The following is a 7,469-nucleotide window of genomic DNA, read 5'->3' on the forward strand; positions in this document are numbered from 1 at the left end:
GTGTGTTGAGAGCTAATTAATTGGCAAAGCTTCTAGTAGAGGGTGATATTGCTGAAAGTATTGATATCATAACACTTGCGTCAATATGAAAACATAAGAACATATATGCTTAGTGCAGGTAGAGAAGCCAAGTTCTTTGAGACTTGAATGAAAGAAATGTCCATGTAAAATCTGTGTAACCCTAATAAAGTGAGGTCCTACTTTTATTAATTTCTGAAAGAAAAAAATACATGAATTCATCTTAAGTTTGGATTTTTAGCAGTGCAAAAGATTTACATAAAACCATCAATAATTGTTATCCTTGGATTTTTATCATAACAAAAGATTTGAATAAGTTTTTATGGAGTGTTGATATTATCCTATTCATAGAAGAAGATGTTATAGTGGTGACGATGATAAGAGATTACCTTAATAGAAGATGTTATAGTGGTGACGATGATAAGAGATTACCTTGGGATGTAAGGTATGATAAGAATTTTTTTTAGTGGAACTCAAAACTTCAAGCCCACCTTCTTCAAGTGCCAATAAAATATCAAAATACACATTCTCATTTTCTAGAGAGTTTGTCCAGATCTGAACATCTGAACCGTCAATGTTCATTTTCACAGGGTATTCTCAATCTGATTGTCCAAATGGGAGAGTTATATTGCAAAGTTTCTCGAATAGAACATTTTCCTTTTGATAAGAGTTCACCTTCATTTTCTTTCTTTGGGCTAAAAGCTCTTCGATTTTTTGTTGTAGATGGAAAACTTAATTCAAAGCTTCGAGTACTTGTTCTAATGTTTTTCGGCTTCCCCACACAACAAAATATCCAAATTCCATTGAATAAAACCTTGGAGAATGTCGTCAATTTCCCAAAACCCTATATATTGAACAGAAAAAAGCATAGTTGAAGATTTTCTTTTGGGAGCAATGATCTAAGCTGAGAGAAAAGCACTTTCATTTCTCTATGTCGCTCTCTTTCAATCATTTTGTGATTCCTTTTATCAGGCATGATGGAGCCTAGAAATTTATTCAAGGATTGACCATCAGTTAGAGGACTCGAGTTGCTGAATGTTTGCATTAGAGGAGGATTTGAAAGGCCTGCTGGGGTTTCAGAGCTATCAAACAAGTTAAATTTTTACGCATGATGGTCAGTTCTAAAATGCGTTGATCTTAATGGATTGGAATTACTCCATATGCTTTGGACATCTAACTTGTTTACAACATCATTATAAGAGAAAATTGATGAGTGTGACCAAGAAGGAATGCTCATCTTTGAGGCCAACTCAACCTTAAGAGGCATAATTTGAAAATTATGAAAATATTTGATAAAAATTTACAGACGAGTGAATTGATCTACGATCGCCTGCAACGATATTACTGATCAATTGGTTCTCTCTTTCCAGTGAAGTAAAAAATCCTGAATAGAATCTAAATAAAAATCTGATGAACACCTTAACTACTAAAGAAATAAGTTGGGATTTGAAGGATCTCTTCCTCTAAATGAAAAAAATATTGCCTTAGACTATAGAAGATCCTACGCCATTTAACTGTTAAAAATATGGTTGAAAACTCATTTGGGAAGGTCACCATTTAGATTGACTGCATTGTCGTGTTGGGAGCAATTGCTGGTGTGTACACTCTCCTACCAGTCAAGAGTAAGACTAGCCAATTTTGTAATCTAGAAATTTAATTACAATGGTCAAACAAGTTATTGCAAGATAAGTATGCACATTTTTTATTACACTCTTAATCTAATTGTTAAGAGGTCCGGATTGGTGGAAAAAAATAATTTTTCTATTGGAGTGTTTACCTTTGAAATATAATACTTTCAAAAGAGTTTTGCATCCAATTGTTGCAATGTCAATGTGTGTTTTTCCTAGTAGTCATGAGGAGTAAGAGGAACATCCTCGAAGGCTTCAATTTTCCCATATCAATGTCTAACCTATAGTTCCATGTGCCGACAAGATCCCAAGATTTTATGAGGATCTCAAGCTTGAAGAGCATGGTTGGTCCTATAAAACTACATATTTCAGCCTTTGAAAGCAACAATGGAGAAGAGAAAACCGATTCAAAATGTTACTTCTCAGGTAAACTTTCGATTTTATGTTAGTTTCCACATTTCATAGTGAGAGTTTTGGTTGGTTAGGGTTTAAATCTAGTGATTTGTTGGTTTAATTGTTTTTCCTGTGGTCGTTCTTCTATTTCAATTTGGAAGACCCAAGTGTTTTCTTTCAACAATTGTGTATTATCCTTTTTCTTTTTGGGGTCCCTAGATAATGAAATTTGGATTCCCATTCAATTCATCCCCATATGAAATATTTTGAGTTGTTTGATGAAGGTCAAAATCTTGGATCGGACACTTAAAGTCATTAGGTTTTTTTTTTATCCAAATAGATCCTTAATATATAAGTTTCATCTCAGTGGGAATTTATAGGGTTCAAACTAATAATTGAAATTTATTCTTTGCAATATGTATTGTCTATTTGCGCGTATGCATTCTCTTATACATGTTTTTCTTCCCATGCTTGTTTGCTCATCTAACTCAAATTCAGAAGCTCAGACCGCCCAAGAAAACAACAAATCAAGCTATAACAACAATCATACTACTTCTAGGAGACGTGTTGGTTGTCCTTTTGTCATATGATACTGCCTTACAGTGTTTAATTTGCAACATATGGTACCATTGTTAGTTATTTCCCATTATAGAACTCAAGAGGGATGGAATGTAAAAGAAATAAGCAAACGATGTCCTTATCAACAATTAGAATGATGACAAATTGGTCAGCGTTAACCTATGACATTTCAGTAAAAACATTGTCAGTTTGTTGAACAAATATATTTCTTCCATTTTAATTGTATTATATTGCAATCAAATTGGAAAATAGAAAATCAAATAATCCAAATGAAGTCTTTTATTTTTAAGGAATGAATCTTTTCCTTATGGATTCCCTTTCTAAGGTAGTACCAACCACTCTAGACTTCCACTGCACTTATTAACAGGGAAGCTATGGTTTCATGTAACCCATCGAGCATGAGTCGTAGCGATGTAAAAATTTGGAGATTTGATCCTTCTTAGAGTTGACAAATCAATTATAATACTAATATTAATATTATTAAGTTCAAAATAATATTAAATTTAATAGTTTAGAATTAATATAATATTAATCTTAAAATAGTATTAAATTTGATATTTTTTCTATAGGATAATGGTATGATATGATATCCATTTTTAAGGTCATATCTAAGCCAACTACCAAATTGGTATATGAGACACCTTTTTATTGGGATGAGGGATGCACCTCAGTACAACTTGACTGCTAAACCCTATGAAGGCATATAAACTCTACCCCCTCTAGTTTTGAGCCCATGATCACATATGAGGAAACACATGATATTATAATAAAGTTAATATCAACTCTATGTAGTATTTATAAGTTAAACAAATTTAGAGCTCTGAGTCTTTCTTCTTCAAAGGAGAAAAAAGGAATTATTCTAAGGAAGGTCATTATAAAAGCTGCAAGTTCTGGCGAATATGAATTTTGTTCAAATAATATTTATGTTCTTCTTATTATAATATTATGCTTAACTCATAAATGTATGATTATTAATATTATAATATATATTAATATAAGAGAATTTTAATATAGTATTACATTTAATATAATATAAGATAAGATTATATATATAGTGTGAGTAGTTGAAGACTTTCAAAGATTGGTGACCACTATGTCTAGAATAAAATATTATATACTATTATTTTTAATATTGTATAGTATTGTGTTATATTGAATGATATTCGCTATAGAGAAACATAAAATAATACTTTTACGAGAGGTAAAAGATGTTGGCTTTATAATGTCATTTAATCTCAAAATTAGATAAAAGATAAAATAAAATAAAAAAATATTGAAATTTTACTAAATTAAATGGGTAAAAGTATATGTAAGATTCTAACTCTAATTTATGTTATTTTAACACTAATATTTTCTTGTTTTTACTGAAATAGATGCACTTATTTCACTTTGGATATTAATTTCTAATCATATTTGGTTGATTATACTTGATGAATGGATTTTAGTGTAGATATTGATTTTTAATCTTATTTGATTGATTTCACATGATGCATCGATCTTAGTGTAGATGTTGATTTTTAATCCAATTTTATTGATTGCACATGATGCATCAATCTTAGTATAAATGTTTATTTCTAAACCTATTTGATTGTTTACAGTAGATGTATTGATTTAAGTTTTATATTCTCATTCTATATTTCATGTAAATAGATGGATGATGTGCATTTCTTTCAAATTAATGATATTTATTTCAAGCATTGATTTCATAGTATTACAAAGAAAGTATTGATGATGTGAATTGATTTCTGTGTTATAATAATTGTCTACCTAAATACATATTAATTAAAAATGAATGGTAATGAGCTCAGATCAATATTAATCATCAACCTAGATTGATCTCAATTAAAAATGAACAACAAAGAGCAAGTCAATAGAGAAAGGAATGAGAAATGACAACTATGGTTGCATTCATTTCAATGTAATGTTGACATCTAATTCTATTTGATAATTTTCACTAAATGCATTGATTTCAATGCAGATGTTTATTTCTAATCTAATGAAAATAGGTAGATGGTGTGCATTGATTTCAAATTAATTATTCTAATAGTGTTCATTGATTTTAGTATATGCTCAAAGTAACTATTGGCATTGTGCATTGATTTCTTTTCTATAGAAATCATCATCCTAGATCCATATTAAACATAAATGAACAACAAGGAGCACAGATTCACCCCAATCATCATCCCATATAAGTTTTAAATAGAAATGGATAACGAAGAGAAAGATGGTGTACAAACACGAAAGAAAAGATAATTTAGGAGAACCACAAAGAGTGAAGCAAAGAGAATATCAATGGAGATAGTCACAACAAATGAAAATTCGACAACAACAAGAATAGGTTAAAGAATTAATTGAAAGAAAAAGATCATGAAAGAGAATATCAAAGAAACTATCAACAAATAGGGGAAAAATAAATGGAAACTAAATACTCCCATGATAAAAGAATACAATAAAATGCAAGACAAGGAGGAAATTAACATAAAAATTTCAAGTAAATGACAATTCAGTAACATAAAGAACAGAGGAAATGAAAAGTTGAATGACAAAGAGAATATATACAAAGAAAATTATTCAACCAACTCAAGTATAACATAATATATAGAATACTATTCTATGAAAAAATATGTTTAAAATATATCTATGACCATGCTCAACTATTAACACTCGTTGATATGAATATTGCACATAAAAATTTCACAATAGGATTTATCAATTAGCTCAAGTTGATACATGTCATGTGTGTGAGCATTCACATGCTAGAGTTTATTTTTTAATACAAATATAGGATGAATTTTCATGAGATGTAGAATATAAATAACACATCAACTTAATCTTTGATATATTTAACCTATTTAAAATGATTACATTAATCACATGTTTAGAAAATTTTATGTGGTCATGCACAACTGAAACTAACATAGATTTATTTTAACTTTGGATCTATCAAGCATCAAGAGAGGTCAAATATCTTGAGATGAAAACCTCCTTTTTAAGTGCAAAATTTGAGGAAAATGTTTGCACCTCAAAAAATTTGATCCCTTTTCATGCTTAATAAAGGCGATATTAAAATTGATCAAACTAATTTATATTATTATAATTAAAATGTTAAATGATAAAATTACTCTATTAAAATGATAAAAATAGCCTATATATTTTTGGTTTTGGTGGATGCATGGAGATGAGAGTGTAATTTATATTAATATCACTTTGTGTAATGGGGAATTTGAATGGGTAATTATATTAATACCCCCCTATTAGATGTATAATTTTAATATATTTTTATTCAATATAGAAATTATAGTTCTTTGTGCAATTTTTTTCTTTGCAATTATGGTATGATATTTATGGCTTAATTGTATAAATTAATTTAATATAATAATTGTATTATGGGATGCCTTATATATTAATATAAGATGGTCTTTATTGGATAAATTCGGTAGGATCATTATGAATTAATTATATAAATATGTATGTACATTTAATTATGTATTATATGATAAAAGGATATGGTTTTTACTCAACCTTCTAAGATTACTTTTATTTAATTGAGAAAAGATCAACATTTTTGAAAAAAACAAAACATATTCAATATAGTTTGTAGTTTGATATAGGAGCATCAACCCCTATCAATATTTTTTAAGTAAGCTCTAAAGGGGTTACAAAATATCTAAAGGGAAATACATTTTCCTAATACAATTTCCTATAAATTTATGAAATTGATGTAAATAAAAGTGTGTAGAAGAATATGGGTTGTTAGTGAGTTGGTCTTTTGGCCAAGTGGGCCTTTGTCAGGTTGAGTTGTTAGGTAGTTTAGGAGCAGGAACAAATGTTCAAAAAATATCTTCACTCCATTGGATATTCTCTATCCATATATGTTTGTGTATAGCTAGAAAATGGAGAGGCGACAAAGATTGGGTAATTGAGAAGGTATCTCATGAGTAGAACCAAAATATCTCAAGTAGGAACACAAGAGCTCAGTAGTGGAAAAAAAAAATTGTACCAGTCCTACATGAATATATATTTTTTCATTTAATAAAATATTATTTTCTTAGTTACTTCTATGTTTAATTCATCTACCTAATATGGAGTGATGCCTTGTGTCAAAGGGAGGCATGCATTTACTGTCTGTGTATTTTCTTGTAATTCAATGAGGAGAAAAAGTACTATGCAACCAATTCAAGCCTCAGTTGAAGAGTCATAGTACCTATTCAAATATTGAGTGGAGTTCTCATGAGCACTAGACTAGTGTACTTCATGGTTCACCTTATGAAACTCAGGGTTCTTAGCAACTTGATGATGATAGACAAAGACTAACCTAGGTTGAAAGCCCCCTCAGTAAAATTGATATTAGATTTGCATCAAGAGACAATGTTAAGGAGGTTGTAGGATTAATGAAAGGGTTTTCGATGCAAAGGGATGAAGTATAACTAGGTGAGTGTGAAACATATAGATGATTGCATCTGACATTAACATATCTAGTTACAAAGGATAGTGAGATTCCTTAATTGAGTGGATATTTGGGCATGGAGGGATAAAGCCCCTCGCCAAGTTTGTTAGTTGTTAAGTATTCCTAATTCCTTACATATCTAGATACATCAACATCGACCACCCTATTGACCCGAGACATGAGTGAGGTAACATTTGTTTCTTTTAACTAACATTTGGTTGTGCATGAATTATAAAATCTAGAGATCCAAGCACTACAAGTTTTTATGCATAAAATTCATGTAACGACCCATAGATATAACAGTTTGAACTTATATCCGAGCCATGTGGCCTTTAGTTAAAAATAAGAGTGGTATATCTAGACTAATCCAGATTTCGAATGACCAGATTGACTTAAAACATATA

General features: G+C 29.9%; 1 pseudogene; it reads right to left on the reverse strand.

The window, feature by feature from the left end:
- Positions 1-408: 408 nt before the first annotated feature.
- LOC149203739 (transcription factor bHLH126-like) lies at positions 409-1,261 on the reverse strand (annotated as a pseudogene).
- Positions 1,262-7,469: the final 6,208 nt, after the last annotated feature.

Source organism: Pinus tabuliformis, chromosome 2_1 (genome assembly GCF_031772625.1).
Source record: "Pinus tabuliformis cultivar Carrire ecotype Pingquan chromosome 2_1, CPIR1, whole genome shotgun sequence".
Taxonomy (NCBI): domain Eukaryota; kingdom Viridiplantae; phylum Streptophyta; class Pinopsida; order Pinales; family Pinaceae; genus Pinus; species Pinus tabuliformis.